Genomic DNA, 11,969 nt, shown 5'->3' on the forward strand with positions numbered 1-11,969 from the left:
ACTACACGAGTAGCAAATTGGATTCAATATTCAGATCATCCACTATACCCAACAACTTTTCCTGTTAAACAGCACTAAGATGTTAGTCCCAAAATACAGATCACGAGATGACAGCAGAGAATCTCATTTGGGATATTTTTAAAACTGACCATAGTATACTAAACAGCAAGTTTTGAGCAATTAAAAAAATTAAAATTAAATAAAGTATGTTTCTTGCTCTAATGGCAATTAATTTGGAAATCAGTAACAAAAGGCACCCACAAAGTCCTTATATTTAAAACTTATGAAATACATGTCTACATAAAATTGCATTCAACATTCACAGATAATCCACCACAGCCAACCAATTTTCTGGCTGACATGCACTTAGCTGTTATTCCCAAAATACACAGAAAATGGCAGCAGAAAAGCACTTTTAATTTTTTTTTTTTTTTTGCATTTTTCTGAAGCTGGAAACAGGTAGAGACAGTCAGACAGACTCCCGCATGCGCCCGACCGGGATCCACCCGGCACGCCCACCATGGGGCGACGCTCTGCCCACCAGGGGGCGATGCTCTGCCCATCCTGGGCGTCTCCATGTTGCGACCAGAGCCACTCTAGCGCCTGGGGCAGAGGCCACAGAGCCATCCCCAGCGCCCGGGCCATGTTTGCTCCAATGGAGCCTTGGCTGCGGGAGGGGAAGAGAGAGACAGAGAGGAAAGCACGGTGGAGGGGTGGGGAAGCAAATGGGCGCTTCTCCTGTGTGCCCTGGCCGGGAATCGAACCTGGGTCCTCCGCACGCTAGGCCGATGCTCTACCGCTGAGCCAACCGGCCAGGGCCAGAAAAGCACTTTTGGAACATTTTTAAAGTGACTGCTGACCTAGACTGAGATGTTATTCCCAAGATGTACACGAGATGGCAGCAGAGAAGCACACTTAAAACATTTTTTTCCTGTTCTTTTTTTTTTTTTTTTTCTTTTTCTCCATGTCCACAGCTAAACTTATCCCCAGGTTCCAGGGCAGGGACCCAGAGCCCATGAGCAGTGGAACCTGCTGTAGCAGCCATCTGGGCCAGACCCTAGAACATTTTTTAAAGTGACCATATTGTTATTATAAAGCAAGTACTGCCTGACCTGTGGTGCGCAGTGGATAAAAGTGTCGACCTGGAATGCTGAGGTTGCCAGTTCGAGGCCCTGGGCTTCCTCGGTCAAGGCACATATGAGAAGCAACTACTACAAGTTGATGTTTCTCTCTCCTTCCCACTGCTCTCTCTCTCTCTCTCTCTCTCTCTCTCTCTCTCTCCTCTCTCTAAAATCAATAAATAAATTTAAAAATTAAAAAAAAAATAAAGTACTGTACCACTGAACTTCAAAGGATTAAAATTATATAAAGTATGTCTCTCACTCTTATTGCAGTTAACCTATAAATCAATAACAAAGGGTAACAAGAAAATCTTTATATTCAGAAATCAAAAATATACTTCTAAATAACCCCCAAAATATATCACCATCACAGTTACAAAATAATTTCAACAAATAAAAAGACAACTAACCAAAACTTATGGGACAATGTGCATTCTTAAATTCAAACATTGGAGAAAAAGCTGAAAATTCTCAAGTTTTGTCTCCTTCTTAATACCTAAAACACCTTCTAAATACCTTATTACCTTAAATCCACCAAAAATAGGAAAAAAGGAAATGTGCATATAGAGTTGTCTAGAAGGGTATACTTAAAAAAATAGCTGTTTACTCATTTTGGAATAATTTAACTTTTTTGTATTATTAAAGTAATCTGCAACAAAGAAAAACCAATTACATTTTGGGAGAAAATGTAGTAGAGAAAACATCTACATTTAAAAATAATTTTAAAATAATTAGAATTTAGACTGTTTTAGTAACACCACCAAGAGCCTTCTGCTTTTGGGACATAAAACCTTTTTCTAATTATTTAGCCCAGCTGGGTCCAATTCTTTTTTTTTAATGAGAAAGAGAGGGGGGAGGGGAGAGAGAGAGAGAGAGAGAAAAGAGATGAGAGGCATCAATTCGTAGTTGTGGCACTTTAGCTGTTTATTGCTTTCTTATATATGCCTTGACCGAGGGCTTAAGCCAAGCCAGCGAAACTCCACTCAAGCCAGTGACCTTGGGATCATGTCAATCATCCCACGCACAAGCTGGTGACCTCAGGGTTTTGAACCTGGGTTCCTCGGCATCTTAGGTTGATGGTCTATCTACTGTGCCACCACCAGTCAGACAAGGCTGAATCCTTATTACTCAGTCAGGTTCTGTATATGGTTCCCCAAATACACTTTCTTCATAGCCTCCTGTTGACAACTCTGGTCAATTCAGGCTCGTGTGGGCTGTGCTCTCTGAAAGCCACCCCTGGAAGAGCTCCCTGCAGCCACACTCTGCTGCACAGCCTGCCCTTTGACCACAGCTGATGGGATGGGGGAACACGGATACAGGGCAGAGCAACCCCGGGTGAGAAGCAGACACAGACAGATTGTTTCAGGGGTTGGATTGGTGGTTGGAGATTGTCCTAATTTCACCTGGAAGTGGGTGTTCCTGTCATTGATCCCATCCACTAGAGGGGAGGACACTGCTACTTTGCAAAAAGAATCCAGGGGACATTAGTGCTGGTCCCAGGGTTCCCAAAGCCCAGCTGTGCCCTTCCCCGAAACTGAGTCAGCCCTGAAATTCCAAAACAATGACCTTCACCCACTTTCGTTTTTTTCTATGTCAGTTCTATTTGGGGCATTTCCGTCAATTGCAGCCCAAGAGTTCCCAGCAAGCGCAAGCTCCTGGCCTTGTCATGAGGCCATGGTGAGAGTGCATGCAGCATGGAACCCGTGGGTGTGGGGACTTCAGTCTCCGTGCAGAAACCTAATTTAATCCCACTTGGCAGCTCTTGGTGAGGAGCCACCTGTGTGCCCAGACTCTGCCCAACAAGCTCTCATAGCTTAAAGAGAGTCTATTTGTCAAAGACTCACCCAGGGCTAGAATTCCGGACTTTCTCCCATGACTTTGTTACAGTGACATCAGCAACACTCCAGGACCTCTCACAGAATGACAATGAGCAGATCTGGAAACCCCAAATAAAGCCCACTGTACACACTGGTCAATCAATACCCATGTTAATTGCTGTTCCTCAGAAAGGAATACAAGCTCCTTAGCAGTACACATTAAGTCTTTTATTAAATTAAGGTTAACACTGTATTTGCTCTGTGGGTTTCCTCTTCGGAGTTGTGGATTCAGCCAATACCTGTTGGGTTACCCAGCTCATAGGGACAAGTCAGATGTGTACTAAGGGGGAGCAGAACCAAATGGAAAAGTATAAGCTCAAAAAAATTTAAGGTAGGGCCCTGGCCGGTTGGCTCAGCGGTAGAGCGTCGGAAGCAGAACAATGGAAAAGTATAAGCTCAAAAAAATTTAAGGTAGGGCCCTGGCCGGTTGGCTCAGCGGTAGAGCGTCGGCCTAGTGTGCGGAGGACCCGGGTTCGATTCCCGGCCAGGGCACATAGGAGAAGCGCCCATTTGCTTCTCCACCCCTCCGCCGCTCTTTCCTCCTGTCTCTCCTCTTCCCCTCCCGCGCCAAGGCTCCATTGGAGCAAAGATGGCCCGGGCGCTGGGCATGGCTCTGTGGGCCTCTGCCTCATGCGCTAGAGTGGGCTCTGTGTCGCAATATGGCGAGGGCCCCGGATGGGCAGAGCATCGCCCCCTGGGGGCAGAAGCGCCGTCCCCTGTGGGCGTGCCAGGTGGATCCCGGTCGGGCGCATGCGGGAGTCTGTCTGGCTGTCTATCCCCGTTTCCAGCTTCAGAAAAAAAAAAAAAAAAAAAAAATCAGAAAAAATTTAAGGCAAATGTTACTCCCGTCACAGGGAGTCAATCAAGCAGATCTGTGCATTTCAATGAAAATATATAAAATTACTTGTCAAAATAATTAACATCGGTAAAATCAGAACCCGTAGCTTATAAAATACCTATGCAGGTTTGACAAAAGAGACCCAATCATGCCATCGGCTTCTGGGACACATGGACACAGGGACATCACCCTGGAGAGCAAGCCTCCACAGGAGCAGTGGCCACGTGGGCTTCGATAGCTATTCTGTGACCTGGGACATGTCAGGTGAACAATTCTGGGTAAGAGGAATCGATGGTCACTGAGGCACCTTTGCTCGCCCCCAGACGCCTCCTGGGGACCCTCCTCAGGAGGCTCTGTGTCAGCTGACGGTGGGCGTTCCGACCATGAGAACCCTAGAGAGACAGGCAGGCAGGAGGTGGTGACAGGGGGACTCGGCTCACTCAAAGGAGAATGCTTTGGGAAAGAGCGTTACAATTTTTTTTACGGTTTGGACTCGCAAGGAGTGAGACACATCAGATGAAAGCAGTACAAGCAGAGGGCTGAAACTCAGAAGCGGAATCAGCCCCGAGAAACTGCGCCACTGCATGTCACACTGAGTTCCAAAAGCCCAAGCCCAGCAGATGAAACAAGAAAGCTACAAAAAAGCCTTTTCCCAACATCCTTAATCCTGCACGGCTACTGTTTTGTTCATGATCAATGTCACAAGAATCAGTCTCAGAGTTTATCAATCTTAAAGGACATCTGGTTCTTGATGGCATTCCTCCAAGAATCCCGCGTACTTGCATTCAAGTAACCCCAGGCCAGTCTCCTCCCGTCTCCAAGTAACCCCTGCTCTGAAGTTAACTATTGTTCATATTTGTGCAGGGTCTTTCCCTTCAAAAGGGAAGAGCCTCCCCTTCGGGGTCTAGAAGCTGACTTTCTGAGCCCCTGCAGCAACTTCAGAAGCCACTGACTAGGTAGAAATAGATGCTCTATCCCAAGGGGTCAGATGCTTTACCGCTTCACGCCCCCAGAGCTATCTCATTTACAGTCTGATCAAACCGTCCCTCACACCGCTCTGTGGCGGCTGGAGGAGGCGGCGTGGGCTCACCCTTTTTTCTGCCCGCACAGCCAAGGTCTGTGGGCTGGACCTGGTGGCCGAGATTGACGAAGTTACTGCTCAAAAGGTCGGGGAGAGAGTGATGTGTGAGGCTGTGTCTTGACTTTTCACTTTGGTCTTGAAGGTTTCAGTCAAGTCTTGGTCCCAAAGCCACCTTGGAGCTGGCACTGTAGACTCCCAGGATGTGCATGGCTCCCATCTGGGTTTGCCAGAGAATGCAGCCAGCAAGAGGAGTTTGAGGGTGTCGCTGCCCCAGAAACACCTCATGAAGGCCCCTCTGGTCTGGGTGCCCTGAGATGCCGCCAAAGGACTTGCTCCTGGGAGGGCGGAGCTGGCAAGTCAGGACGCTGCCTGGAAACAGGCTCTGGGCCTGTCTGGAGGCAGGTGGATGGACAGACAGACGGGCAGGAGTGGCAGGTCCCTCTGCAGGTGCAGCAGAAGAACTGAATGAAGAGCTTTCATTCACTGAGCTGGATGGATCTCACCATTTCATAGAACATTTCATCAGCTGGGAACCCCCACCAAGAGAGAAAGGGCACATGTCAGACTTGGGGAGCCGTTTGATTGTTCCAGGCACCCGATGGTGCTGGCCCCAGTGATGTGGCCGGCCAAGCCGGCCAAGGGGACACAGAGGGAGGGAGGGTGGCACCCAGGTCAGCCCTCACAGCCATCCCTTTGACGTGTGACTAGCCCAGTGTGGCGGGGGTGGCACACGGCACGCAGGGGCTCCTGCTGAGTCTGGGAGACAAAGCATTCAGGGGCCTGAGGGGCCAGACAGGGGGCAGTGTCAGTGGAGCCTCAGTGCTCACATGCACCTCTGTCCAATAACGGTGCTAAGGGTGGGGGGCTCAGGAGGGGGACTGGGGGAGGCAGCATATAGGCTTAGAAGGGGCAGGGGAGAGCCATGCAGGCCAGCCCTGCCCTGCCCCTGGCATTTGAGACCCTCCTGTGAGCATCTCACTGTCCTGGCTGAAAATGCAACCCGAGCACATGACTTCCTACACGGGGAACGTCCTGGCCTTTGAACGATCCCCAAATGGATCTCAGGTCTCCTCTGAGTTTGTTTTCATGGCCCACACTTGTCTCCCAACCTACTGAGAGAACCGGGGCTATCCCACACCAGCGTCCTCAGCTGACCCTCAACCGTGAGCTCTAGTCAGACACAGACCCTTGGCCTCCTGACTTGACCTCCAAGGTCAGGCCTGTCCTAATGGAAGTCACCATATGCAGGCCACCTGGGGTTGAAGGCATGAGAGTGGAGTGATACAAAAAGGCACTCAACAAACCATCCAGCAGTAGCTGGGCTGTGGCGGGGATGTGTCTGGTCAATGTGAGCGGCCTGAAGGGAAGGGAGAGACTAGAGGAGGCCCAAGACGGTCAACCCAGGGAAGAGAACATTTGCCAGGAGTTTAAAATATACACATACAGACTGGACTTCAAAGCCTTCTTAGCAGAAAGAAGAATGTAAGATAAGTCATTTTTTTATATTGACGGTAAGCAAGTCTGCTTGGAGAGATGTCTTTTCTGCATGTTCTTTTCCTTCCCGTTGTGACCCGAGGCCAGAGGGCTTACTCCTGCAAGGGAAGTCCCGCAAGTAACTCGGGGCAGGGTGCATCCATCACCGATGGGGAGCTCACTACTGCTGCAGGTGTGGTTGGTGATGCACGAGGCCCCTAGCTGCATGAAGCTTTGCTTTACATCGGCTTCTGTTCTGCTGAAGCCCTCACAACTCAGGCAGTTCCCATCAACCCTGTGTGGGGACATGGGTTCCGGCCACCATATAGGGAAGAGGCCCATCTGCTCCAGGCCCCTACCCTCCAGACCAGTGCCCTTCACTGTGACTATGTTCCCCACGATGGCCTGGGACCCTGGTCAAGAGCCTGCACACCCTTCCTCTTGTCTGACCACTTTCTTTCCTGGGCAGGTGAGGACAGTCTGGCCAGAGAGCAGAGCATCCTCGAGGCTGACTGGCCTCGGCTTCTGAGGCTCTGTCTGTTGCACCTGGACAGCCCCACACACTCATGGGGCTTGGATGAGGCTTCCCCAGGGATGTGACAAAGCTGATCCTGGAGCTGGCCTGGGGACTGCTGCTCCCACCAGACTGACCTTCCCTGGTGGTGACCCTGGCCTCTCCCCTGAGGCAGGGGAGGGGTTGGGGGGGTGGGGGTAGGGGTGGGGGCAGGAGTGCTCTTTTAATCCAGCTCCAGAGATGAGACCCAGGGCTATTTCTAAGAAGGAGCACCACGTCCTCGGGGAAGGCTGGCACCCTCAGGCCACCTCTAGCAGTTTTCTGTAAATGCCACAGTGTTCATCTATCTACGAGTTACTTGGGACTGTTCTCACAGCCGTGGGATTGAGTTGCTGGGACAGAGACTGGAGGGCCTGCTAAGCCCAAACTGCCTAAACTGCTGACCATGGGCCTTTCCAGAAAGACTTACCGCCACGGTCCTGGGCGCTACCTGCTGCCTTTTCTGAGCTGAGCTCCCAGGGACTGGTCTCCCCAGTGCTCTGGCCCGCTGTCCACCTTCTTCCTGTCCTACTGCATGGATGCGTCCTGACTGTGGCGCAGGTGGGTGTCCCAGGGCTCTGCCACTGAGGTAGGAGCACTGCTGGGCGGGTGCCTAGGTCTGCTTCCTGCCCTTTCCCAGCTACTCGGTGCCCGACACAGGAGGTGAGGCCCTGCCTGCAGGGCGCCCTGCTCTGTGAACGGTTTTTACTTAGTTGTTCCATTTTAGTTTTGCATTCATTGGTTGCTTCTTCACGTGCCCTGACTAAGAATTGAACCTGTGACCTTTGGCATGCCAGGTTGACCCCTCTCTCCACTCTGAGCCAAGCCACCTGCTGGGGACCCACCAGGGTGCTCTTAGAGTAAGCAGCCTGGGTTTCCCAGCTAAGTGGGCTGCTGACTGCTCATGAGCTGTCCTGTTTGTAGCTCTGTACTTGCACAGGGAGGCATGGTCTTAGACACGATGTTATTGACTCAGAGACAAGGGCAGTTCTGGTGGTGAAGGCAAGGAGGCTTTAAAACATTGGCCCTTGTTCTGTGTAGCTATCTTTACTTATTTTGAATGCTTTATTCAGGAAGGAAACTACTTCTATAAGCAAGTTTATGTGTCTTGTAATTCCCCAAGATGATAGCACAGATGTCTTCCAAGCACAGTGTTTATGCAGAACAGCGAGAATGCCTCCATTTTATTAGGCTTCGTGCTGCGAGTCATTTGTACTCTGGATATGGGAACACGTCAGGAGTCTGTGGGCTCAGATGTGTTTCCAGTTATCTTCTCCCAAGTCTCCTTCCTCACCCAGCACTTCAGTCTTTGTTCTGAGAATCCACGTTAGGTGGACTTGTTGCTGCAATCACCATCAGAGAATTAGGTCTCTGCTAAAGTCACAGTGGCCATAGCCTGGGTCCTGGAAGATGGGGCATGACGGGTGCCCCTCCTGGTGTGGCCATGCGACCCCACGTGGGCATGGGCTGTGCCCTCCAGCAGTGGGCACCCCTGCACCCTCGCAGCCACAGCCAGGAGGAGGAGTGCCTTTTTGCGCCCCCACCCCCACCCCCAGGAAGCTAACAGAGCTCAGCCCTGCAAGGGGAGCACAGTAGCTGCTCCCAGCTGTTTGCCCTGCAGCCTTTTTATCTCCATATTCTTTGTTTCTAAGACTCAGTGCCTGGCCCAGGTTGATTGAGGAGCATTGCTGATGTCACTCATTCAAATGTCATAGGCACTTGAATCTGTAAAACTTAGGCCTGTGGTGTACTAACACTTTTTCTGTCAATATTTCCATTCACTTTTTCCCTGTGGCTGCGGATGGCTGGTGGCAGCAGAGTCCAGCCTCTGCGGGCTCACCACAGTGCAGCCCCTTTGTCACTGCAGGGTTTGCATCAGCTGTCCTAAGTCGTCTGGTCATTGCCCTCCTCCTGGTGCCCATCTGCTGGGTTCTTTCCAAGACCCTGGGATGTATGTCTACCCATGGCAGCCTCGGGGGGATGGACCCCGTTTCCCACTGTGTCTGGTGTGGGCTGTGTTAGACGCACCCATCCTTGGCTACCACACCCCACTCCAGAAGCCCCCACTCATTTCTTCTGTCACTGAGAATGTCCCTGTCATCTGTACGAAACACCTGTCAACACCTTTCCCACCAAATGTCTTCTTCCCATCTCCCCTGTCATCATGTACACCAGTGGTTCTCAACCTTTCTAATGCTGTGACCCCACAATACAGTTCCTCATGTTGCGGTGACCCCAAACCAAAAAATAATTTTGGTGGCTACTTCATAACTGTAATTTTGCTACAGTTATGATTCGGAATGTAAATACCTGATATGCATTATGTATTCTCGTTGCTACAAATCAAACAATTTAAACATTAATTGATTAATGATTAATCACAAAACAATATTTAATTATATATTGAGAAATATTTATTACTAATGGACCTCCTTACCTAGTGTATTGGGGCTACCATTCCGTAAATAGCTGCTTAACTAATGGATCTGTTTTCATCTTACCAAACTCAAACGTCATACCTATAAACAGTAACCCATCCTTCCTCCCTCTTGCCCCTGCTAGGGCCTGAGACTTACTGCTACAAAACCCATGGCAGACTAAGAAATCCTAATTCTTGATTTCAAGAGAGTTCAGCCACCCACGCAGGTAACCCAGGTCCCAGGACGGCACGGCACAGGGCAACCCAAGCCTGTGCAGGCCATGGACTCACCATGCAGAGCCAGCAGGTGTGGTGGCCCTCCTCGTATCTGACCAGCTCGGAATCGAAGTAGGGGCCCTGCTCACATGTCAGGGATGCAGCTGTCCAGTGAGAGGCAGTCAGAAGGGGAAAAAAAGCAGATTTTTACATCCTTTCTGAATTCTTAGTAAATTATGATTTGCCCTCAAATGTCTTCCAGGAGAGGAAATAAAAGTCGCTAAAGCACAGCTCTCAGAGTTGATAAAGATTCTGAGCTGACGAAAGCAGGAAAATCAGTTCTGATTTCAGCAGAGGTCCAGCTGGGAGGGCTGTCCTGGGCCCGATAGCAGGACCCCTGCCTGCAGGTGGCCAGTGGGACGCGGTTCCATCTCCAAAGCCCCAGGACCTGGGTCCTGGTGCAGACGGCCAGGTCCTCCCATTCTCTCCTGGTCTGTGATGGCTTCTCCTCACTGACACTAACCAAACCAGAACCTGAACCCCAAGAGAACTTAAGTATGTGAGGGTAACCCCTGGTGACAGGTGGGTAGTCTCACTGCCTCTGAGCCCTCTGCAATATTAGCAACACTTATCATGAAACCCAGTGGGGTCCTGCCTCTGCCCTTCACCATAAACTTGAACTCAAATGCCCTCCTGGGACCCAGCAAGTTCTCTCTCTGTAGCTCCCACCTCACTCTTGCACCTCCAGGGTTCAAGGCTTAGGGAAGGGTCTGTCACTGGGCCATCCATTCTAGGTCCTTCCTCTGTCATGTCCTAGCTGTGCAGCCAGACCCAGAAAAGTCCGCTAACCCTTCTGAACCTCCATCTTCTCTCCTTTTTGTTGGGACAATCATGGCTCCTGCAGAAAGGCTGCTTTGGGGTCTAAATGAGCAAATACTCGTAAGATGTTGGAGAGTCTGGCACCCAGCAGTGAGAATGTATGTCAGACACTGTTGACGTCTTCACTGGCAAGAGCACACTGTGCTTGATGCACACACTGAGTGCATCTGCCACTAGACACATGGGACAAGCGTTCTGAGTGTGTGAGATGCACCAAATCCTGCATGAGGGACATGGCAGGGGTACCAATGGGCAGCAGACACCCAGAGCCCTTTCTCACCATGGAGCCAGGGTCGCTGTGACTGGCAGCGACATTCAGTCCTTAAACGTACCTTCTTTCTGCATGTCTGCCCCCACAGAGATGAGTGGCGGGAGATGCAGCTCTAACGGGGCAGCAAGATCGGAGCCTCCGCTTATGAGGATATTGGGCAATAAAAGGGAGCTCCCTGTGGGTTATAGCCAGTGGTAAGAGCCCTGCTCCGTCTATGTGGCTGTGTTTTCTCCCTGCGACACTGTGAGTGGCTGACCTCCTCTCTTCCATAGCACCCACGGGAACAGAGAGGAGCCACCCAGGACTTCCGGCACTTTTCCACTTGGGGATGGGACCCAGTGACTTGGAACGTGGAGCCTCCCTGACACCTTTAGTTTCCAGCCTGAGGTCAAGGAGCCCTGGGCAGAGGTGACATCACAGCTGCAGCTTCCAGGCCCCATGCTGTGGCCACCTCAATGTCCCCTTTGTCTTCTGGGAAACTGGTTCTTCAATATATCCTGTTACTGCTGCAACCCTGCTGCAACTAACAGGTTAACCCTTTGAATAGGGAGTTTTTTTCATGCTCGCTGACCCCTGGCAGTGAGTTGTCTTTTTTTTCTTCAAAAAATGAAATTAATTCCAGTTACAGTTTTGTTAATTTAAAATCATGTTTGTTTGATAACCAATTTATGGAAACAAGAAGAACATACATTTGCCTTTTTAAAAATTTTTTAATTTTTTTTATTTTTCTGAAGTTGGAAACGGGGAAGCAGTCAGACAGACTTCCGCATGAGCCCGACCAGGATCCACCTGGCATGCCCACCAGGGGGCGATGCTCTGCCCATCAGGGGCGTTGCTCTGTCGCAACCAGAGCTATTCTAGCACCTGAGGCGGAGGCCACAGAGCCATCCTCAGTGCCCGGGCTAACTTTGCTCCAATGGAGCCTTGGCTGCGGGAGGGGAAGAGAGAGACAGAGAGGAAGGAGAGGGGAGGGGTGGAGAAGCAGATGGGTGCTTCTCCTGTGTGCCCTGGCCTGGAATCGAACCCGAGACTGCTGCACACCAGGCCGATGCTCTACCACTGAGCCAACCGGCCACGGCCCATTTGCCTTTTTTTAATGTTGCCTTACACATGTATGATCATACTCTGGATGGTCAGGAGGCACGAGGACATACATGAACATTCATACTACTCAAAAGATTAAAGAACAACAAGTGTGCACTTGATGGCAGGTGTGCATGTGACAACAGGTGAGAATGTGG

General features: G+C 50.5%; 1 non-coding gene across 1 annotated transcript; it reads right to left on the reverse strand.

The window, feature by feature from the left end:
• Positions 1-962: 962 nt before the first annotated feature.
• Positions 963-1,099, reverse strand: LOC136389820 (small nucleolar RNA SNORA5). Its single transcript, XR_010748386.1, has one exon. It is a non-coding gene; the product is annotated as a small nucleolar RNA SNORA5 (small nucleolar RNA).
• Between the last annotated feature and the right edge of the window lie 10,870 nt (positions 1,100-11,969).

This window comes from Saccopteryx leptura, chromosome 1, assembly GCF_036850995.1.
Source record: "Saccopteryx leptura isolate mSacLep1 chromosome 1, mSacLep1_pri_phased_curated, whole genome shotgun sequence".
Classification (NCBI taxonomy): domain Eukaryota; kingdom Metazoa; phylum Chordata; class Mammalia; order Chiroptera; family Emballonuridae; genus Saccopteryx; species Saccopteryx leptura.